The 25624-nt window shown below is 37.5% G+C and overlaps 1 protein-coding gene across 1 annotated transcript in view; it reads right to left on the bottom strand.

The window, feature by feature from the left end:
- LOC131677744 (transcription factor cwo) overlaps window positions 1–25624 on the bottom strand; it is a 96607-nt gene that overhangs the window by 68635 nt on the left and 2348 nt on the right. The gene's annotated exons all lie outside the window — the stretch shown is intronic.

Genomic DNA, 25624 nt, shown 5'->3' on the forward strand with positions numbered 1-25624 from the left:
TTCATGCTGGAATTCCGAACCGGTTCAGGACTAGTTTGACTGGGTAGAGGAATAACCGCTGTCAATTCAGTCGAACTCAGCCACAAAAAACATGACGACAGTAGCGCACCTGGTTTGGATATCCCAACTACCTTCGAAACCGTTAGAGATTTTACACAAGTTGAATGCTGAAGATGGACGTCTGTTCTCTGTGGTTACAGTTAGAAGTGTTATTCGTAGGACTGAAGCTATTGTTATTTGTTTGATATGATTCCGGTTGAGTAGTGCTGCCAGGGCAATTTTTAGTGAGCGATAAAAATTAATTTTTTTCAATATCTTCAATATTGTGCAGTATATATTGCAAACTGATAGAACCTAACAATTTAAACTTTTCGACTACTTTTTCCATGCATTTGGACTTCTGTAAATATTCTAGTAAAATTGTATTGAGCATCGGAAGGTAAAAATTAAGCAACTTCTAGCTCTGCGAGGTAAGCACCTATCTTTATTGAAACAAGTTTTTCGTGTTCCCAAGCCTAAAGAAAAATAATTTTGGAACCCTATGTGCGCTAGAAAAAAGTTGGGCATGAAAGGGTTGACCATTGGAAATAAATATAATGGTTGGAAAAAGAAAAAAAAAATTCAAGCATATTGTTCAAAAGTATCGCAGGCAAACTTTAAGAAGGATTTTGGTTCTCAGGAAAAGATATGATTGCGCGGCGATAGAAATGAAATCCAATTGCTGGTTGTTACAGGAAAGAAGACAGCATTACAAATTTATAAAATTATTTGGACATTTGCACCCAAGTCGACAAAGCCATGACGAATATATAGAAACTTTCCATCACAAGTGCACATTGACGGACATGTTTGAAATAAAAGTACTGAAATCTACAACTTTTTTCATCAAGTTTATACTTCATATTCCGTAACTGAACGCAACCGCGACTATATCTGAATTTTCTTATATTTCGCTCTCCAAATATCAGAACTCTAAACCTACGGACGGGCATAGCGTAGTTGGTAAATCGATACCTTGTACGCAGCTCACCTGGGTTTAAATCCCAACCCCCCATATAGGTTTAGAGATTCTTTCCAAAAAGGGATTTCTCTAACCCGAAAAGAGGCGAATGAGGTTAAGGTTAAAACCTCTATAATCAAAATAAAAAAAATAAAAATCTCTAAACTACCACTGCACTAAAAAATTTAGACGCATCAAAAGGACCAGTACCTGACGGAGTTGCACCAATAGTTTCTAAAAAACTTGTAGAAGAATATCCTCTACCATTATAAGTTATTTTCAAAATGTCATTAAAAGTAAATTGGCAAGTAAATGTTGAAGCGGCCGAGTAAATAACAGAAGCGAAAGTAAACAAAGAGAATCTCTCATTGTTTCTTAATACCGAATGAAAATTTTCCCCAGAATATTACAACCACCAATAATAGAGTACATAATCCAAACCAACCGATCGCCAATGAAATTTCAGTTACAATGCCTCAAATTTGAATAACAGCGACATTTCCCGTCGAAACTTAACCCGGTCGCTGTAAACCGACTCCGTCCAGTTCAACGTCCTAATCCATCGAGTCGCACAAACAACACACGTTCTCTCACACACACTGTGCCGGTTAAGCAGCGCAAATTCCTCATTGATAACGACCACCCTCACATCGAGCTCCATCATCGCCATCGGTCGTGATTCAGTTTTTAAAGAAAAATTCGCCTACGTGACCGTGGCCGATTCGCGCGCGCACACTCGTATAGGCTCGGCTCACTTCACAGGGGACATCGGCGCGACAGGCCGCGCAATGAGAGCACCAAAGATAAAGAGCGAGTTTGTGTGTTTTGTCTGTTCTTTTCTTTTTTTTTTGGTTCTCACTTGTGCCCACTTGCGGACTCGCGAGGAATTATTGTCGTATTTTACATCTTGGCACTCATCACATTCTGCACGTTCGGCTCATCACCGTTATCAAGTGGGGGGTATCGAAGCAGGTGACGTTGCTTCCTTATTGCTCTCCCTGGGAAAAATGAGTAGTCTGAAGATAGCGTCCAATAGGGTGAAGTGAATAGTGTGTACAGTTTTTTAATAATTTGGTTGCGCATTCGATTGATCAATTCAAACACTTCGGCGTAGGTATATTATTTGCTGCATGGAAGAGGTGAAATGTAGGCGGTACAAAACAGCCATTACTGACAATGATATAAAACGTGATTTATGATATCTTCAAAGAACAAGCTAAAACCTTTGTTCAAAGTTGAGAAACTACTAATTCAATTTTCTATTCTAAATTCTAAACTAATCTCAAACTTTCATTAGTAGCAATTGCGTCATCGAGCCATATGACAACTACTTTAGAGCTGTGATTTGTAGCTGTAATTTATAATTATTCCCTATTCTGTAAATTAGCTTTAAGAAATGGGTAACGGGCTTGTAGCCTACAGCCTACTACAAATACAAATATGTTGTGTTTGGTCTTTTCCAAGCAGTTAAAAATAGTTTCAAAAAACCGAATTAATAGAACCTTATATTTAACCACCTTCATTCTTTTTCTTTTGCTGGGTTAACTGTAAAAGCTGCCAACCCCTGTGGCCGAATAAGCGACAGTTTTAAACAATGACTTGTTTACATTTTCGTAAAAACCAAATTAACCCTTAAAGGCGCAAATGTTGGCGTTTTTTTTTCAAATTTTCTGGAAATTGTCTCAAAGCTTTAATACGTTACTATGTTAATTTTAAGATGGTTTTCGCAATGCTGTTTTAAAACAACGTTGTGCATTTAAAAGTTTAAAATCATACAGAAGTTTTAAGGGCTGGAACTGTATTCTGCTAGAATAAGAAAGTTTAGCTCTGTCGATGTGTGCTATAAATGAAAATAGAACCGAATTATAGACAACTTTTCATCACCATACCTAAAATAAAACGTAATTCTCGAGACTTGTTTCGAAAAGACATATCTAACAATGAGAGACTCTCATTGTTTACTTTCTCTTCTGTTAATAATTCGGTCGATTTAACACTCAACCCTCAACTTTTTGCATGATAAACTAGTCAAAACCACCGTATTTATCTGCACTGTAAAATTAGTAAAAAGGGCTAAAGTGGTTTCGCAACAATCGAAAGAGAAAGTAAACAAAAAGAGTCTCTCATTATTGGCGTTACACCATTATTGTTGACCCTACAGCACAAATCTGGATAGGCATGCCCTCTAGATTGCGGAAGGTGGTGTCTTTACTGCGAATGTAATTCACAATAGAAAGTTTGTTACAGATGCGACTGTATACTCGTTTGGAACTATCAACATTGTTGTAGTTTGTTAACTTTAAAATTTATTGTTTACTACTTGTCAAAGACTCTACCTCAGAAATTAACGAAGTAACTTGCTGAAAATGTAAGTTATTTTTTCTTAACCATAAAAATTACAACAGCGAAAAAGAGCGATTAGATGTCAAGCGTGGCCAATAGTATCCAAGCAATTAAGCAATGATACAATCTCTGATACACTAGCCGTTATCACAAGTGCATATAATATAAAACACACCCGCAATGGTGCTTCTTATCATTTGTCAATAAGGAAACATTCCAGCCGACTCATCATGCGAATAGGTTGTTGTGTAGTTGATATGTAAATATGAGAAAAGATGTTGACATGTTTTATATATACTGTTACTTGGTACATGTCGTAATAGAGCTTATTTCGATCAATTTATCTTATAACTTGACACGAAATATTAATTACACAAAATGAAACCTTGATTTCTACTGCTCTTGTTTCGACGGAAGAACTGCTTCGCTCGAAGAATATTACTGAGTTAGTGTCGGGTTCTGATGAGACAAATTCGAAACGCAAATTCCATAACTAATTGAGTTGTAGGTTTTATGCTCTTAATGCGCAAATGTAGTTTTTAACAATTTTATCTTTAGTAAAGAAAAAAAGGTTTTACATAAATTTTCTCCACTAGGGGGAAAATAGCATAGTGCATCTTGCATTGGCTTGCTAAGCCAGACCAAATGTTTCGATTTCACTAGAATTCTATTTCTTGCGGGACATCACGCAGGACTAAGAGTTTGCTCAGAAACACAAATCGTGTTTTCGTTTTTTTTAGCTAGCGTCAATCCGGCGCTAGCTTTGTTCTGTTAATAAGTTGATGTCGAATTCTGATGAGAAGATGACTAATTTGCAAAAAGGCGATTGTTAAATTTATCCAACATGTTTTTGTATAGGATATTATCCCGCGTAATTGGACACAAAGTGATAGATCCGGCGGTGGCTGTGGTTCACTAGGAGGTTGATATTACAACCAAACAAAACCAGCCTAGAGGCCGTGTGGCATCCAGCGGGTTGAAGTATCTCAACGAAGAATTGATCCACTGGGTTTCTGTACCCATGTCCTAAGAGGCGACTGAAAAGAGGAGTCCTCAAGTCAAGGTGTTTCTCCGTGCCAAGGGCTGAACGGCTGGTAGGACTAAAATATACCAGTCGAGCACGGATTCAAATGATGGTCATGTCCCTAATATCCATTTCGGGGTTCGCTATATGCGATTATAAGCCAACGTGTTTGGTATCTTCTAGTTGCTGTACAACAAGTGCTGATAATGAAATGTGTAGTGCTGTAATCGAGTATGGTTAGAGTAGCACAAATTAATCTTCAGCATAAACGTACAGCAACTATAAATCTATCCCGCCTTGTGCATGAAGGAAAAGCTTCCATAGCATTGGTTCAAGAACCGTATTTCCATAAAAGAAACTTCTATATTGGAAAGCTACTTATCTCCGTCTTCGTAGCTTTCAACAAAAATGGCATGACAAATCCACGTGAAATGCCTCGTGCATGTATACTTGCGAATAGTGCTATTGACGCATATTTTATATCCGACGTTACAACTCGCGATATTTATGCTGTCACGGTAAATATGACTGTTACAATCATAAACAAGAAATACGTTTATTGTTCGGCATATTTGCCGCATAATGAACCATCACCTTCGGATCATTTCAAAAGGGTTGTATCATACTGAGGCAGAAATGGGTTTCCCCTCATAATCGACAGTGATGCAAATGCCCACCACATAATATGGAGCAGCATCGAATTTAATAATCGCATGTCGAACTCAAATCGAAGAACTTAGCATTTCAAATGCTATATACCTTTTATGGGCACCTGGTCAATCCGGTTTTACTGAAAATGAATGGGCGGACGAATTGATAAGAGTAGGCGCTGCGATTGACTTCGTTGGCCCAGAACCAGTTCTACCATTTTCGATAAGTTGGATAAAGTACAACATTCTCTCTTGAGAAGCATCCGAACATACCAACCCCTGTCGTAGCAAATTTGTGTTCATATTAAAACTTTTTTGTCGGATGTGAGTCCGAAAATGTCAAAGAATTTGTTGAATTTTTCCAAGCAAAATTGCAGTATTCTAGTCAGGGTACTGACTAAACATTACAAACTGATTACTATTTGTGTGACCTTTGTGAATCCGATTACAGAACTTTATATCATTTGATATGTAGCTGCCCTACAATAATTCGAAGGCGTAACCGGATTTTTGGTTTTCCATACATAGATGAACCTACGAAAAGGGAGCTGAAACTCAAGGATATGATATTGTTCCTAACCCACTGTGGCAAAGAGCTTTAGAGTTTCAGAGCTTTAGCTCTGAGTTTCTGGCGAAAAGGGTTGCAAAATGAACCATGGCTTCCAAATAGTAACGGCGAAGCTTCATATTCTATTCTATTCTATTTTATTCTATTCTAACCCTTACACAGTCAGTATTGAAAAGCATCCTGGAAAACACCACAGTTAATCTGTAGTGTTTTTCTTGTCAACATTAATATTTGAAGCATAATTTCATATGTCGCAAATATTAAAACGGCCAGGCCTACTGTGCAGAGTTCGGTTTGAAGATGTTTCAAAATTAGACGGCAATTAAATTATTCATTTAGTGAATAATTTAATTAACGAATTGTTTTGAATCTTAAAGGAGGACGAAACGAGGACAACCGTACCGACCGTTTCAGTTTAAAGGGAATATAATAAATCGTTGGGAGTGACTTGGCTAAGAAGGTTAATGTCACTCCTTTGGTCCTTTGGGATGGGACAGAGGTGTTTACGCCTTGCCCTGGCTAATATGCCTAGGTTAAAGCGCCTTCACTCGCTCTTAAACTTATCGTGCCGTGTCAGATAATAATATTAACAGTAACTACATAATTCCGAAGAATTAGGAAGTAAGTGGAGACATTATTACCTTTTGACTAGGGACAGGCGATTTATGTACCCTAATCCATGTCATAGTTCATATAATGCCCTGATGCACCCATCCTGTCCAAATATTGAAATAAATGTCATGGATTAAATGCATATAACAAACCTTACAGTTAGACAGTGAAAATAAAAAGTAATGAAATACTTAGAAGGAATAAAATCATCTACCACTACCGAAAAAATGACATAGCAATTTGAAAGTAGAAATAATATAATCAGAACGATCTCACCGGTAATTGCAGATACATCCACTGCGTTGTGGCCCTGTCGGCGTAGGTTGTGGAATGATGTGTTGCTTCTGATGACGATGATGAAGACAACGCAATATATTCGGACGTCGGCAGTGTCAGTTTTGCTGCTGGAACTTGCTTGCCGCGATGCATATTGCAACCACAGCTGGGGTCTATCAGTGACGTTGATTTTGCTCTCATTGTACGACGACCTATGAAGCAAACAGCTCACCGCCATCCAGCAGTGTCTCCTGCACGATGATAGCTGATGTCACTTCCGAACACAGCCAGCAGCGTTAGGCCCGGCAAACATTCCGCTTGCACGAGCAGCACAATGACGCAAAAATCGTTCCGGGAACGCTGAATTAGCTATTCCCCGTATAGCACTCCGTGTTCCACCACTGAGAATTCGTCTGAAGTTGTCCAACTAGTAAAACTTCTGAAACTGCAGCAAAATAGTGCAGAGAAAAAAAAACTGACGGAAAAAAACAAAACTGTCTCGAAAGAGACCTCGACTACTATCTCTTTGAAGAAACAACCCTTTAACAAACTCCTTAAAGCGTGACATCCCAGAACTCTATGCGATCTGTACCAAATAGTAACGGCGAAGCTTCATAAACCTTAAACTGTTGAAGTCGAATTTGAATGACAATATCTCTTCGGGTGTTGAGATATCCGCTTAGGGACCATTCATAAATTACGTAACGCATTCAGGGGGGGGGGGGAGGGGGTACAACAAGTTGTGACATGTTGTGACATAGGGGGGAGGGGGAGTTAGCTAGATCGTTACGTAACATGTTTTCACCGAAGAAAAAAAAAATTTCTAGGAATTTGTTACGTAACAGGGGAGGGGGGGGGGGGGATGAAGAAATTTGTGACAATTTGTTACATGGGGGGAGGGGGGAGTCAATTTTGGGCAATTTTTGCGTTACGTAATTTATGAATGGTCCCTTATCGATGCGATGTGATGCATTTTGAAAATTAAAGGAAATTAAATGCATTTCATTCCATTAAATTACAAATTCAGAATGTATTTTGCGTTGCGTGTAAGACATCAAATTCCTGCAAGAAACATAGCTCTACATCAACTCAAACGTCGAACGAAGTGGATCAGTGTAGGACGTTTGTTGTACACATTTTTTTGCAAGGGAGTGCAAAGTTGATGCAAAAATGGTAATTAAATGAATCTTTTTGAATTTGATGCAAATTTGTTATACATTTCTAGAGTGATCTGCTCCTAGCTTCCCACTCATGATGAGTGTGATGATTTCACTTACCTCCCCAAGCCGGCCTTTCAGCATCGTCATTGACGCATTTTGCTTTGTACCATTTTCCAGGGGTCTGCCTCAAAGGGAAGAAGAGCGTGCTCGCATAAGAATGCGAAGAATTGAAGATTTCGAAAAACGCAAAACAGATTCAAGATAATCTGCGTAAGATGTATGCATATGTGTACAATAATATTATTGGTGGCAAATGCCTTGAGAACCTCAAAACGGCTAAAAACACTAATTTATATAATCAAAACATTATGTTTTAAATAATTTCGTTGTTAATAATCTCTTTTTTGGGAAGAGAAGCAGTATTAAGCAATGTCGATTTTGCCAATCGATAAATTAAAGCTCTCGCTTCATGTATGCCTATACCTTATCTGGTATCATCTTGGGTTTTCCCGTCATTTGCAGTTTGACAAGAGCATAATTGACAAGACCATAATTTAATGTTGCACGCTTATTTGAAGCGACTCAGGGAGTGCGTCGAAAAAACTCATTTTTGGCAACCATGAGAAGCTGTCAGAAAATGAGTAAAATTTAAAACTGTCGCTGAGTAAAAAGTGTTCAACAAATTTTCTTCATTCAATATAGTTCATCTAAGAGGATTGCTCAGAATTTTCGCAAGCTTGCCTAAAGAAGGAGTTCACGCATCTGGTGATATGGTCTGGGATTCTCCAGAAGAACTCTATGCTGCACCTGTCATCCAGTGGACGCAGGTATTAAACAAAAATATATTTAGTAGTATTAAATAACTGTTTGACTGTTATAATTATTTTTCAGAACTTGACTGATTATTTGGCACTGGCAGAGCTAACGCCGCATCTGGTTTGCGAAGCCGACAAGTTTAAAACGGGAACATACAGTGTTCTTATGGATGGGGTGATCATAATGACGGACTCGTAAATCAGAAACGTCATTGACACGTTCTTCAAGGCCTTATTTGTCTTTGGGGTACCAGTTCCAGCACGGCTTTTAATGTTTGAAGAACTGATGTCCATACTTGTGTGTAAAATGCGGAATCAAAGCTCACGGAAAACAGTAAATCAAATTGCAATGTCCATAAATGAAACATTAAATGCTTAGCTTGTTTAAAATATATAATACATGAAATAATTGGCGTAAACATTCATTTTATTGAAAAGAATTCCAAAAACAATTAAAAAAACTCAATTTTCCATGATAATGGGTAAATTTTACACATTTGGGCATATACAAAAGTGAGTTATTTCTACTCAGTTTGGTCATAAAACAGGTTTACTCAAAAATGAGTAGACACCCTTCTACTCATTTTTGAGTAGGTATGGTTTTCACTAAACTGAGTAGCATTCGTCTCATTTTTGGGTAGCCGTGGATAAGCGAACGGTCTATCTCTGAGAATGGTCATAGGAAGGGCAATCCCTCGCCATTTTCCCACTATTATTAATATCCCGTTTGTATGTGTGTGTGTTGGGAATTAAGCCTCACTAGAGAAAAAAACGACTAAGGGGTAACACCAGGACTTGAACCGAGAAACATCTACTCATTAAAACGTCTTTTTTCACTCTAGGTCATAACGAGCAATACAAACTTCTGGTTATAAGTGCGATAGCATTGACACGTTGGTATGTGTTGTTCAAGTTATCTCAGTGCTGTGTAGTCAACAACGTGTAGCTGTGGGGTTCGATATTCTATTGCACAAGTATGAGGTGTATGAGTTGGTTGGAGACTAACGCTCGCTGGGTAGAATGCCGGATAACCTAAATAGTTAAACGAAAAATTGGTATCAATTCATCTTACTCTCTGTTCCCGCTCGTCCCTTCATTCCGGGCAATGACAGATAATAGATACACAATTTAATCAAGACTGGTGCAATAGACGATGATATTAATAAAATACCTTTTGCTTTCAAATAGTTTAAATGCGCTTCTCGACAATGAAGATTAGGGACGGTAACTACACTCAATTATACATATAGAATCAACGAAGGCATCCAGAATAACAATTGGAGTTATATACCACACTAAAACTGAAATCTTAGTATTAAGAGAGACTCCAAGAGTGTTCCGTAAACATGATCCTTCCTTGGGGTTTGGATGTCAAGACTTCATTCCATGACGGTATTTTGACAATAACTTATCATCTGAAACGACGACGGGTATTTTTGGTATTGGGATGCTTTGTGGAGTACGACAATTGATGCTCGCTGCCAATTAAAACTCCAATATGGTAGACAGATATTCAAAATGATGATAATTTTTTATATGAGCTCACAAAATATTTACAACCTTCTTTGCAGGCAAAATCCGTATTAAAATTAAATTAAATTCAGGACGGTTTATCAACCTTGCATCCAAAATACAATATTTTTATGAGAACGATATCTAGCAATCAATCAAAAATTGATATTCTTCGTCATAGGTTTGCTTGAATTTAGTATTCAACTAAAGGTGCATTTGAACCAAAAATAATTGAATTTCTGCGCTGCACCGAGCGAATGAGTGGTGGAGCAAACAACCGAAACATGACATTGAACGCAGTATGGCATGAATTGTCATTCGCTTGTTTGAGTGCAACGAAAACTCGAATCGAGTGCCCCAATTATCGCCCTATCATTTGCGCCAATGCGTTGAACAAAGATGGCTAACGGCTTCAAATGGGTTGGGTTATAATTGAAACGGTGAAAATAGGTTCATTACCATATAGAAGTCAAGGGATTTGCGTTTCGATGGTATCCTCAGAATCTGATACTTGACTAGAGCTTCCATTTCCAGGCAGTTTTCAGCTTATCGGGATTCGGGAAATAAAAAAATATTTTCCCAGGAAATTTCAGGATCCCGGGAATACCGAAAAATTGTTGCAAATGTAAAAATTTTACTTCAAATGAATTTATTCATGCAATTTGCGTGCTTTTCAAAACTGATTGATTTTTGTCCTTTTTCGACCCTAATTAGTACTTTCTTCAAGATTATTTTAGGATGCAATATAAATTAAGTCTGTTTTGATTTCAATTAGTTAGTATTGCGAATGTGTCAGCATTCATAGACAACGGCAAGAATATGTATAGACAAATCCCAGGCCGATTGGGATTCACACAATAGCCCTGCTGTCTGCAGCTGCACACTGAATTTCACTAAATTGATTTGATTGGTCGTATTTACATGAATCGTCAAATTGTCATAAATTTAAAACAATTAAACAACCGATAAGGATTACATGCGTTGTCGAGAGCTGCGATCGCCATATCTCGTGCCAAATAAATAATTTATTGTCTGAAAGACTGAGTGACATTTCTCGCTGTTGCTGAGTTGAATATTAAAAAGCTCGAACCGATAACGAATCGCTATGAATATTACACCGTGTTCAATATATTCGGGAACACTTTCTCGTGCAACTGCTGAACTTTGCGTTTGTTTTTTTTTTCATGCGTGAATGACATTGCACGTAGCTCAAATAGTGAATTTGTTTCGAGCCTCATTTATGGGCAATTTGAAGGAATTTTTGGACAAAAAATATACTGTCATTCAGGTTGAGTAGTGACCCAAATTTGAACCAATTAATTTTGTTTTACTAAATGACCACAAAATCCAGGATATTTGGAAGGAAAGGCAGGTGACGTCCATGCGTGTCGTTTGTAACGGTTTCGAAAGGAAAAATGAAATAAGAAGTAAATTCACAACACATAATCTAAGTACTCTCTATGAACAGTCATCGTAATAAAATATACTGACACATATATCATATATCACATTTTGAAAGTGTATCCGACTATGTTGAACACGGTGTTAAACCATTTTTTTATTTAATAGGTTTATCATTGTCCGTATTTTCCATTGACGTAAATTACATTTTCCCGCATCTCTGACGCAATAGGTATCTAACAATTGCAGATTTCAGTTAGTTATTATCTAAACGTTTAGTTACCAAAAAGTAACCAAGCACTTGTCACTATTTGAAAAATGTTCATGGGAAAGTGACACTGTCTCTGCCCCCTGGGCCTTGGCATCGGCATCAATGTTCGCAACAAAAACAATCGAGAGCCAAAATGTAGCTCAAAACGGCTAGGCATCGGGTGCGAGATGATGAGTACAACGTCCTCAACCCCTCCTTCCCTTGCAGACACTGAGCGGTAGATTTGCGTATCGTTGAACTCCATCGGACCGAGGCCTGGCAAATGTTAACTGTTTTTATTGCTATTTGCATCAATGCAGTGCTGCAGTGAATTAACATTGTATGTGCAACTTCCGCAGAGGAGCATCGGTATGGGGCGACCAAATGTACTGCTCGTAACGGAACCAGACGGTGCGTGTAGACTTTTTCCATGTTATACCGCACCTCAGAAGGAAGGAGGCCCCTTGTCAGCAGTGCATTCTAATCAGTGATGTCACCGTTATTTATATACGTTTCTGACGGACATTGGACGGACGGCTGCTGCTTGGAACCAGAACGCGCATGGCCGTTCACGTACATATTCGTTGTGGTAGAGATTGTTTTGCTTCTCATCGGGGCAGTCACTCGCGGGGCGGTAGCACCGTCGCGTCCGTCCGACGAGAAAATGTGTCGTTGACGACACAACAGGAAGGTTCTCGACTGCCTTCTTAGAGTAGATTTACTGTTATCACACGGCAGGCATGTGTATGTGTTATAGTAGCTACATTAATAGTGAGACGGAATAGAAATTCTTAAATCTGGCAGCTTTTATTCCAGAAACAAATTTCTGGCCTCCCATGTATGCTAGCTAATCGCTTTCAGACGAATACGAACACATTATGTATTTTCATAATTCCATATCAACATATGAATAGGGCTAATAAGATTTGTAAACAAACTTCTGTTTTGCTGATTTCTCTTAATTTGTTGTATTTTCGGCACAGAAGACATTTGAAATTGATTCTACCAAGGGTAAAGATGTTGATTCATGTGTATCTTTCATGAAAATCAACTCGACAGCGGAATAATGAGCGAAATAAGTTTGTTTACAAAAATCTCATTAGCCCTTTTGAAGAATTGGTATTGAATTGTGCGAACAACTGTCGCTGTCATACGAAAAATGATGTTTATTAAGAAATGAGTAAATAAATTATTGCAACAATCGGAATACTATTTCGACATGGATCCGAAAGAAAGCGTTATGTGACGGCATGTTCTATTAGCTCCAGCATTTGGCATGTTCAATTGGGTCGCGTCAGTGTCTCCGCCTAACTATAAATATAGGCACTATACCAAGCAAGGCTGTGTTATGTATTCTTATTTTACAAGATTGTTCGTCCACAAAATTGTTACTTTTTTGTTGTAACTCAAAATTTTACCCAGGTTAAATAGGAAAGGTTAAATATTTATTTCGCACTTAATACTTACGTACAACACAAACTTTTTGGACTAATTTGAAGACATACCTGTAAATAAAACAAAACAAAAACATTGAATTAGATTCGAGATATGGAAATTGACCACGGATAAATCTGTGAAAGCGAAGAAACCTGATCACTGTCCACTTGCATGTAGGAAATAGCTTTAACAGTTTTAGACTTAAAAGATATATACTTATATTAAACCTTTTGACAATTTTTTCTGCTCACACTTTTCTAATCGAATAAGAAGTGGTGGCTATCCCGTATTATTCTCGATTTACGTTTACGTTTCTTATTAGTATTGCAACCTCGCGAATGACCGACCGAACGAAGAAAGTGTTTTCCGTTAAGAAGTAGGGTGGATGCTCCTCTAGTTGAGGTGTACCAATAGTTGCAGTAGTGGGTTATACGCCTAACTAAGGTACCAACACACTTAATTTGAATTACTGGGTACAGTAAAATTTTGCTGGGGTTTTGAACAGCAAACCGTTCGGTAATCAATACAGTAAAACAATTCGGTTACCGAACTCTCCGCAATCCGTTCTCTCCAAACGTCAAAAAATACTGGTCAGTCAGCAGTTTCCTCTGAAAATGGCGACTTGACAGATGATTTGCTGTACCTGTTTTGTAAGTTTTTGACGAGGTTCGGTAATGGTGGTACAATTTTGCCGAACAATCAGTCAATATTTTACTGGATAATGTTTATGTACCGAAAAAACAGAAGTGCTGATAAATTCAGTGAAAAATATTGCGGGTTTCAGCAAATTATTCGAAAAATTACTGAAAATCGCTAAAAAGTGAAAACTTTACCGCAATTTTTTAAACAACTTGCTGATAGCTCCGTAAAAACATCACTTTACTGTTCATGTCGTCAAAAGAAATTACTGAACAACTTTTTGCTGGTTTAGTGTGAACCATCAACAAATATTTTTATCGATTTATCACACTAAAATTATGCGACAATAAAACTGTTATCCTTGAAATTGGCTCAAATAACTATTGAAAAAATTGATTTTCTTCGAATTTTGAGCTCCCTTGCACCTATAGTTGATCTAATGTACCTATAGTTGCAAGTCCCATATGAAATCAATGGGATTTGCAACAATAGGAACCGAAATTGGCGATTGCACCACTATTGGTACATGTGTTCCTACAGTGGTACAAGCGGTTTTAAATACATGAATTGGTTATTAAGCCAGCTTTATATTTTATGTAGTAGGGATTGAAAGCTTTCGTTTAATGTATTAACATTGTCCATGTCTATTCGTCGATTTTTTAACAAAAGTTTTCCTTAAGTATGCGACTATTGGTACATCCACCCTAACTATTGAATTTATCGTAGAAGTCAATTTTATTTTTCTCTCAGCTCAGCTATTACTGTTTTTTTATTCATTTCGTTTATTTGATAGGCACAAATGCGTTAGCTTGGCGGTGCCAAATTCTTTTGTTTTTACATTTTGGATATTTTAAAACTAGGAGGTTACAATGTTGAAATATTTTTTTTAAAAAAGAAAATTTTTACAGCTATCTTAAGACTAGAAATAAGATTCTATATACAAGAGAGGGGGCAAAAGATTTTTTTTATGAAAAAATTTTAAAACAAGGAATTCAATAGCAATAATTTTTAGGAAATATTTACAGTTATCTTAAAACTAACAATATAGTTTGGTACACAAAAGGGGGAACAAATATTTATGAGAAAATTCGCAGGTGTTTTAAGACTAGGGGTACAATTCTATTTACAAGATGGGGGACAATAGCTTTAACAAAGAGGTAAAATTACAACTATCTTAAGACTAGGAATACAGAATACAAATTTGAACTTTTTTAGCGGAGACTTATGCTTGGTCAAGATATTCAGAGGGGGGCTGTAGAAGCAGTTGTATCAAGGACAGGGGAGAGAAAGCGTAGATGGTGACCGGGAGAGAAGAGCAAAACTTGCAACTTTCGGGCAAACGGGAGATCAGCGAAAGATTACCGCCTCAGTCTAGTAGGTCGGATTGGCGGATGGTATTCTTCGGACCCGCGGGGAATCCTTCAAAAGTCATCGGACCTTGAGTCGCTCTCGCTTCAGTTTCCGTAGTGGTAAGTGCGACGGCGGTTACATAGTTGCAGTCTGGAGCTGATCGGTCCCACAAGGCAGGAGAAAGCTTCTAAAACGAGAAATAAAAAGAGAGGGGCAGCTATTACTGTTAATCAGGTAATAACCAGTAACCCACCTTAATTTATTTCTAAATTTGTATCAGGTTTGTCGATTTGTCTTTATATTTGCACCAATCTCGTTAGAAATACTTCAAACATTCCGACGACTGACATTTTCTGACGGGCGGTAGCAAGTATATTTTCGAAACAGTTTTTATTACGAAATAAATGTAAATATATTCTAAACTAAGTGAAAGAACCGTGTTTCTAGTCATATAACTTTCATTAATAGCCCCAAACTCTGGGCCTTATAAAGGGTTACAAGATATGCCGGAAATTAAATGCGGCTTTGATGATTGATGAGAAAAATTCAACACATCAGTAGTGGAGGAAATTACTATTCCATTGAAATATAGGCTTACTCAGTTGTGTGCCAGTTTTATCTAAGCGCAGATGCTACAAAGTTTTTGTTGAGTATCTTTTAAGATGAAGGACTGGACCTTTCAAAATGTCGTTTTACTTTACTGGAAACCCAAATAATAAATTTCTCCCGAAAAAAGTTACTGTCAATTCTCAACTATCATACATAATTCAATAGTCATCATTCCACTCATACAAGACCATGCGTATTCCCCACGTACATTCATGCCCTCTGGATTAGTTCCCTAGTTGGGTAATTAAGCATTAAACAAACAAAGAAATTAGCTTGTTCTTTGACAATGCCATCAAATCAACGAACATTTCATGCATGCGACAAAATATGTGCAATTTAAAAATAGTAAAATGAGAACTACTACTTATTTGTAATAAGATAAATACGGGAAAGAAATTAGTCGCATAGCAAAGGTGGCTCATTTTCGAAGATAGCACTGTTGGTCACCTTATAAAAATAGGTGATAAGAGACGCGGACGAGAATTGCTGACCACAGCCAATTATCGCTCCTATAACCTTTTATTGTGCAAACGCTACCCCATTCGAGTATAGGCAAACCTGCACAATAATATTTTCGTGAGCTTCAATCGGGACAATAACGGATTACCAACTGATATGATTATGAAAGATCAGATTGCTAGTCTGGCTGCGGAAGTGTGACCTATTTGCCACTGATTTAAAAGGCGCATTTATTGATACTACTTCATCTGCTGATCATCCCATTAAATATGTGTACCACGAGAAGGTTCTGTCAAAGCAACCTTTCAACTAACCAACACTTTTAGTGGGGAGGGAGGAGTATAATAAAATGTAACATGGTGTGACATATGGGGAAGGGGCAGGAAACTAGAGTGTTACGTAACATGCTTTTACTGAAGAAAACAAAATTTAGAAAAATTTCTTACGTAATAGTTGAGGGGGAGATAAAGAAATGTGTGACAATCGGAGTTACAAATGAAGGGCTCAGTGCAAGAACGGCCCAAGTAGAAAAATATCAAAAGTTGGTTAATCGCATTAACCCAATCAAAAAATCAAAAAAGAGCTTCGATTATTTTTAAATCTGGTAACAATTTGTTACATGGGGGAAGGGTGAGTCAATTTCGGGCAATTTTTGCGTTACGTAATATATGAATGGTCCCTTGAGCACCTTCGCTGCGCGGTCTGTTTCTTGGAACCATTCCAGCTTCCAGCTTTTTTATAATCTACTCAGTCCTAGCGATCAATCTACTTAGACGAAGACTACTTTGGGCTTGAAATCCTAGCCAGACCCCATTTATTTTTCATCTACCTGGTCTATACGCGTCACTCCGGCGCCTGACTGTACTTATTTTGTCCGTTTGTCTTTTATGGCCTGTAGTGATTACCTTATCCCCAATCTGTGATTCAAACCGGCATCCGGTCCCTAATCTACGACTCAAGCCGGCATTTATTGAAGCCAATCAACAATTTAAAGCCCACTGATCCCACATGGTTTGATTTAAACAGTTACATATACACAGTTTTTTTAATTGCGATTCAAAAAAGTATTTATTTAGAAGAGCCTGGCAGTAATGTAAGTCCTAGGGCGATTCTAAATGATTCTGCCGTTAACAGTCTCCGACTCCAGAACCAACCTTCGTTGTACGGTTTTCATTTCGGGAAAAAAATAACTGAACTAGTTAAAATTAGATACGAACATCTTCGATTTTGATAAAACTTTGCACATTTCTTCGGTATGATGTATTTTTCATCGAATTGTAGACCCTTTCGACTCAAGACAAACTTTTGCAAAACGCGTACATATGCAGACAAACGCACACGCAGACAAACTTTTGGAAAACGCATACATTTTTAAATTATCAATGCTGGAAATCTTTTAATTATAATAAATTAGCATCCGAGATGAATTTAAGGTGAAAGCTTGCAGAAAAACATGTTTACTGAAAAAACTTATCTCTAAAACAATATAAGCAATGCATACTCATTTTGCGTATTTTATCTAAAACTTCCGCTTTTTAAACCTTGGAAAAATTTAAATGAAGTGATAGCTTGTTCGGAAAAATTGATTTTTCCTGAAAATACACCATTTTCATAAATGAGTCTGACATAACATTTCAAAGAACCTTCTCCTTAACACCTAGACTGCCTATAATCGCATATATGCCCAATGTTCTACGAGATTCCCTACCGAAGCTGGACTGACTGGTGATTACGGGCAGTGGATGTTGAGTGAAACTATTTATTGACGTGTTACTGCTACCCAACATTTTGTTCTGTAATTTTGAAGCTAACTAGTAAATCGAATCCACAATCGCACACGATCAGCGTTTTATCGAAGACTGGATATCAAGAAGACTGGCAACTCTGTCCAGAATCTGGAGACAGTAACAACAACGCCACTTGCGGGTAAAGGTAGTACTTCCCATAGTGATGCACACACACATACACACTTTTACAGTAAGCGTCCTACGTTCCCCCAATAGAGGCGCTGTAACCTCTGTCGCTTCTCGTTTGTATGGGAGAAGGAAAGAGATATCAGTCCTCTTAATATACAGTCTTCGGTTTTATTTAGTCACAAATTATTTCGATCCTCACTGCGAGACAACGCTTACATTCCTACTCTGCATTTTGTGACCGGGCCTGTGCAATTTAATCTCATATTTAAAATCGTATATTCTGTATCATCACAAAAATTACACAGCCAACCGATAAAATCTGAACATGTCCGGTACCGCGTTTCCCGTTTCTGGCGGGTGTGTAATCAAACGTTCGCTCTCAGCATCGACAACTGTGAACACTTCCTGCCTTTACTCGTCGACGCTAAACACCTCTATAGGTACACATTCATCTAATACCTACAAATGACAACCGTTCGGCATTCCACACGTCGATCACGTGACAAAACAGTTCCCCAGAACAAAAATGCTGCAAAAAAACGGCAAAGCCGGCATTTTACATTCTGCCCACAGTGGCTGATGGTGGACAGCAGCAACCAACACAATACTTCCCTTCAGCTGCTTGGTAGGCACCACAGCACATGGGAACGCTGGCTGTGCAAACGTGGTGCAATGTTTGCGATACCAACCTATTATACTGCTCACAAGACCTATACCGCTTAGCGGGAGTCTACTCGTGTGTTTAGTAGTGTCGTAAAGAAACAAACAAAGCTATCACGTTTCCAGGCGGCAAACACGTTCGTTCGGTTTCGCTTTATTCGCGGAATGTGGCCGATGATGAGTGGGTATTTCTGTATAGCTAAAAACGATAACTATGAGTATGTGTGTGTGAATCAGGAACGCTGGCGACAACCCTATTCCGGCTTGGGAAGTAGCGACGAATAGCGATGGGTGGCAGGTTTAAGGTTCAAGTTACCTTTTTCAAGCATGTGTTAGAATTGAACGCTTGGTAGTGTGCGTAGGAAAATTTGTGTTCAGCTTTGCCACCGGATTATCCATTTAAACCTTTTTAAAACTCTAAAAGAAGAATATCAGTCGATTTATTAGATCATCACGATTCAATTCATGTAAAATACCTGCTGGAAAAACCATCGGCTTAGCTAAATGGTGCTTTTGAAAAAGTGGCTGTGGTTTTTTCATTGCGCAGTTGTGTTGCGTACCCCAGCTCGGTGTGGTAGTGTGATAAAAAATCACAGCCACTTTTTCAAAAGCACCATCCAGCTAAGCCGATGGTTTTTCCAGCAGGTATTTTGCATGAATTGAATCGTGATGATCTAATAAATCGACTGATATTCTTCTTTTGGAGTTTTGAAAAGGTTTAAATGGATAATCTGGTGGCAAAGCTGAACACAAATTTTTCTTACGCATACTACCAAGCCTTGAGGTAACTTGAGCCTTAAGCTATAGTGACAGTAAACTCAGGTACGCAGTCACAAATTTTTGAAGTAGTTCTTCATACTAAATACTGGTCTGATTAATGATATCGAAATTAGCAAGAAATGTTTACACAATAATTTTTACTTTGGTATTGTCGAACTAGGACGATTTCAGGAAATTAATTTACTTGAGTGGTTTTCTCTCCGTTTACTTCATTTAATATAATCACAAACCTTTCGGTGTTAAAGGACGAGGGCAAGTGAAATCAGAATCAGGAATTCTGATCAGGTTTCTAAAAAACAAAACTCGTACCCCACCCGTATTCGGACATGCATTGCGTTGCATATGCACGGCATACTTCGTAGATTGCAGACGGATGACTCTCATTTCCAGCCAAGCTACTTGAAGATCATTCTTTGGGAATAGTAATTGATCCAGTCCAAGCGAGTATTTCGGCGGAGAACCACCATTGCGGGTCACAACCATCTGTACTGTAACTTGGGATATGAGAAAGGAGGTGGCCTAATACGAACCCAATGATTTCAGTTTTTCCTTTTTTTGGTAGGAGCACATTATTACCGCTACACGCAAACGTGTCCCTGTTTTATGGAATTTTCTTTATACGTGATATAATCGTGCCTAAAACGATCAATTGCGTCAAACACATGACGTGCTCCCCATCCCATTTAGGTCACAATTTGTCATAACTCTTCCCCTAATAGCGCGGCAGAATTTAAAAATGGTCTTTTATAGGTATTATCACAAGCATATTAAGATCCCGTAGCTTGAAATTTTCCACCTCGTTCGAGTAAACGTTGCGAAATTACAATGAAGGCGCGAAACAGAAAAAAATATCGATGCTGCATTCCTAAACAACATTAATTTCATGCCAAACCAAACACCCCCCCCCCCTCCCCTTACCCGTCACCAAATATTATAATTACCCTTAGCTTAGCTTAGCAAACTATTAAATATAACAATAAAACATTTGTTCCTCGTGCTGAAATGATTGCCGCAAATTGGTAATTGGTTTTGAATTGTTCTTGCGAATTGTCAATTCTCAATATTCATACATAATTCAAAAGTTATCATTCACTCAGACAAGACCATGCGTATTTCCCATGCGCATTAAAGACCCAGTGGATTCGTTTCCTAGTTGGTCAAATAAACACTAAACAAATAAATTAGTTTGCTCAGTCTAAAGAATCAAAGAACATTTAAAATTAGACGCAACAAAATATGAGCAATTCGGAATATAATGAAATGAAGATCGGAAAACATTAGTAGCGTAACCAAGGTGGTTTATTTTCATAAATAGCATGCTGATGAATCACTTTATAAAAAGTGATGAGCGACGCGGCCGAAAATAGCTAACCACCGCCATTTCTATGGTATACTAAGTCCTGATACCTGCAAACGCACACAAAACTTGCTCTATTAAAATCGTCGATACTCCCTGTTTCTCTGTTAAAAGAAGTAGACCATCTAGTGCTCAGTGTGCTGGAGAGACAAATTCTTCTTTTGAATGCTCGGCGGCACAGTAATAAATGGATAAAGGCTCAGATGTAAGCACCATGAGCTATACAAAAATGCTGTCATTGGAAAGCTGATAAAAACGGCAGACTACAGCGGGCATGTAGTGCGAATGCCGAAAGAGAGACCACTATTTCCTGAAATGGGCTTTTCCCATTCAACAACATTTCAAGTGGACCAACACAGGTCAGCTGAAAAATACGAATCAATAAAATAAAATAAAATAAGTTGGCAGAGAACCTGGAAGAGGTCGTCGACTTCGGGGCAGAACCCGCACTCACTGACTATGTATGAAATCGAGCAATATACGTGTGCAGTAGACGTCCAATGCGACTGATAAAGTACATTTGGTCATGATTCGGAGTATCCGGATTGTTCGGTCACGATTACGATACTGACGCAGAATATTAACCTTTCTTTAATACCTAATCCTAATCGTGCCTATTTCTTTGATACCTTCTCATCATCCGTGTTCTTCAACACACATTCATAAGAGATGATATTCGTTGAAATCAAGCCCACAAACGCCCACAAGTGCTGCCAACATTTTCTATAACTTTTGGTGGATTTTTCGACTTTTATGGTTTAAAAATAAGAACGGCTGTTGGATACTGTTCGACGTTTCGGTCACTGGTTATGGCCCTTTTCAAGGGAGATAAGTAATCGCACTTCGCCAGAATATCGTTTGCTAATGACGTGTGGGTAGTTAATTTGCTTCATAAATATCGGCTTGGTGCGTTTAGTTTAGATCGACTTCTGTACGATGTTAAATACTCATGAATCAAACATCGACGGGCCATCGGCTTCGTTATTTTCAAATAAAAAATCAACGCTTCCTACAAACCCTGCGACCCACCTCTAATTCAGACAGCAGAACTAGCTGCTCTTCAATATACTCTTGGGGTCATTAAAATGTTTCTCACAGACTATTTTTCATCGTTTCGGATAGCCTCAGTTTCATCGAAACTATCTATAAAACAAAAATAGCACTTCCCGAGCTTATCTTGGGTTGGATTCTTTTTCATTGCTCCATACAGGGTAACGAGAGTGACACACTCTTTAGTTAAGGTGGGCGCTGAAGAAGCTTTTCAGTAGTTTTCGTCAGAGGTCTCTCGAGATATGGCCAACTTCGTAGAACAATGGGGTACCAGGAAGGTGGCTAAAAGTACTGAAGATAAGTACGAAACCTCGGTTAAGGGAATGGATGTGGGTCGTGATTTCAATCGTGTGATGGACTCACGTCTTGTCATTCCTCGTCGATGCACATCTTTGACACATTGGGCTCGTGGACAGTGGTATCTGCGCTTGTAGCGACGGCTGTCACGATATTGAACATATTATTTAAGCGTGCACTGAGTATTATTCCGCCAGATCTCGACTGAACGATTCTCTTGGGGATGAAGGAAGATTGCCCAATGTTCCTGCACGGGATGTCCTGATACGTCAAAATGTTCCCCAGATCTATTTGCACGGAAAAAAAATGTTCCCGAGATCTTGAATAAAATGCCATGAATTCTGAAAAAATCACGTTTTCACGTTACGAAAATAAGCCCAGTTTTATAATTATGTTCCATTTCCCTTCAGTAACGCTAATACAACGCTTTTATTAGTGGAGATACATGTTTTAGTTTTGTGAACTTCAGTCACGGTTTTCGGCAAACCATTACCAAATCGATTTCCTGCATGTGAACTAATTCACAACTATATGAACGCTATTGATAAAACCAAAGGTTGAATCGTGATTTTATTCATAGCTTTTGGATCATTATTCAGATTCCGACTATGCGATTTATAAATGTTAAACATAATCTGGTTATCGTGGTTGTAGAGTAGTTCACAAAATCAAAATATATTTTCTCGTGAACTACTTCACGAAACCCGGAATATTAATTATGAACCCTTTCAATCGCAGTGAACTAGTTCATTATTCATAACATATTAGTCAAGATTCAATATCCATGCTCGTGACATAGTTCACAAGATCATAAAATGTTACACGGTGGTACAAAATAAAAATAATTGAATACTTTTAAAGTGATACGGTAAAGGTTGTAGGTCTCGTCAAATACAATATAAAACCACGCTTGATGAATTTAATATACCCTCAAAATCTTGATTTATAGCATAAAACGATTTCCAAAACTTTTGACACTAAAATTTTTTTTACGCATTCGTTTTTCAACCGATTTTGAATTTTTTGAGTGTTTCGGAAAGAAGAAAAATGACCTTACCAACGACATGTTATGTCATGTTCTTTTGTTAAAAGTACTATGCGGTTTTGGGACAACAATATGAAAGTTGCCATTATTGTGCTATTTTTTATTTATTTTATTTATTGTTTATTGTGAAGCGCCTTTGTTTTAATAAAAATTTAAGGAGAATATTTAATTCCGTATCCAACGACCTATTTATGATCAAAATTGGTTGAAAAATGGCAGAGTTATTGATTTTTTCCAAATCAGAGACTTGCTCACATGAACTTTTAAGTCTCATATAAAATTTTCTAAAAAAACGATTTTTTTGCTCGATTACGTGTACACTCAAAAGTATGTGTGTGAACTTTGAAAATAAGATCGTATAAAATAACGGAAGATACAATTATACCATCTTTTAGTGTGAGACAATATCTCACTAACCCCAAAAGTTCATGCGAGCTGGATTCTAATTTGGAAACAAAATATAACTCTGCCTTTTTGATCAAAATTAGGTCATTGTATGCGGAATTAATTGTTCTCCTTAATTTTTTATTACAACAAGGACGTTTCCTAAAAAAAGTTGAGCTAATTTTATATTTTTAATGAAAAAATAGCAAAATAATGGTAACTTTCATTTTGTTGTCCCAAAACCGCATAGTATTTTTAACAAAGGAACATAACGTAGCATACCGTAGGTAAGGTAATTTCTTCTTTCCAAAAAACTCAAAATCGGTTGAAAAATGATCGCTTAAAAATGTTTTAGTGCCGAATGTTTCGAAAAATTGTTTTTTTGCTATAAAGCAAGATTTTGAGGGTATACAACATTCTGTGTTGCATTTGATGAGATCTACAACCTATACTGGGTCTCTTTAAAATTACAAAATCATTGAAGCACCGTGTTATTCATGTATACGTGAACTGATTCCTGATTTCTAGCGAATTAGTCACAATTCACCATTCATGCTCGTGAAATAGTTCACAAAATCATGAAATAATTTTCATATATTCGTGTACTAGACATAAGATCGAAAAATATTATGCATGCATAAGTGAACGGATTCATGATTCCTAGCAACTCACCACTCGTGCTCGTGAAATAATAGAAAAAGTCATGAAATCTTATTCATGGAAGCGTGAACTGATTCCTTGTAATTTCTAGTATAATGCATGCCCGTGAAATAGTTCACAAAATTATAAAGTATCGTTCATTGGTTCGTGTACTAGCTCATGATTCCTAGTATAATTTTTACGTCTGACAATTCGTGGTTCATGGTTCGTAGCACATGATTCACGATTTATCTTAAGTGCTTGTGATATTTAGAAGACATCCGTAATCATTTTCAATTTCATGCAGCTCTGCACATACTCTTGAAGTTTTCACGTAATCTATTTCATTAAATTTATGTTTTTCATGAAATATCTTATAGTTTTGCCCACTTTTAGCAAGCATTAATAGGTACAAGCAGTAGATATAAGAAAACTATTAGACCCTTGAACATCTTAATTCTTTTGATAAGGTTCAATGTGATATCCGTACAGAAAACGAAAATTATGCTGAGCACCAAAAACATACTATAGAGCCACAAATCGTGTTCGTGATGTAGTTCACAAAACAAGATACTGCGAAGCAGTCACGTTACTCCGAGTAAATATCCTATAGTATATATGCGTGTATATAAACTACAAAAATCGTGACTAAGATCATGAAAACATAAATTAGACTACTCGTGACTAGAATATCAAAAATGTCTATGATTCTGAGATCATGAACACAAATTACTCTACTTATGACTAAAATCTAACGATAACACGAATATAAATTACGGAAAACGCGATTAAGATCCTGAAATCATGAACGTAAGTCACACTACTTTATCAGAAAAATTCAACAGGAAATTCGTGAATAAAATGTCACGAAAACGTAAATATAATTTGCGAATATCGTAGCTCAATTCCTGAAATCATGAACATAAACCATGCTACTCTGCCAGATCCGATTGTAAACTCATGAATTAAATATCACTGAAACATGATGACAAATTATTAAAAACGCGACAAAGCTTCTGAAATTATGAACATCGTTTAGTTTAGTTAATACACTTTATGCAAACAAGAATCATAACAAAAACCAAATATGTCCAGGTAACAACCACAGTAACCCAACTAACATTGACATGTAACGCCATGCACATTTTTGTGCGAACTAGTTTTTTGAAAACACACACCGTTTCATAACTACGAGGTATATTATCCATACTTTCAGGAACGATTTTCGTAAATCGCTCAGTTGACAACATCGTGATTTTTTGTTCATGAATTTATGAACGGATTTTTTCCGTGTGTCCTTGACATGTTTAAGTTAGCTACCTTTTAGTCCTTCTCTTCGTTTCTAAAATTGCTCTTTCTCCCCAAGAAAAAAAAATCCACATCTGAACTCC

Source organism: Topomyia yanbarensis, chromosome 1 (assembly GCF_030247195.1).
Source record: "Topomyia yanbarensis strain Yona2022 chromosome 1, ASM3024719v1, whole genome shotgun sequence".
Lineage (NCBI taxonomy): Eukaryota > Metazoa > Arthropoda > Insecta > Diptera > Culicidae > Topomyia > Topomyia yanbarensis.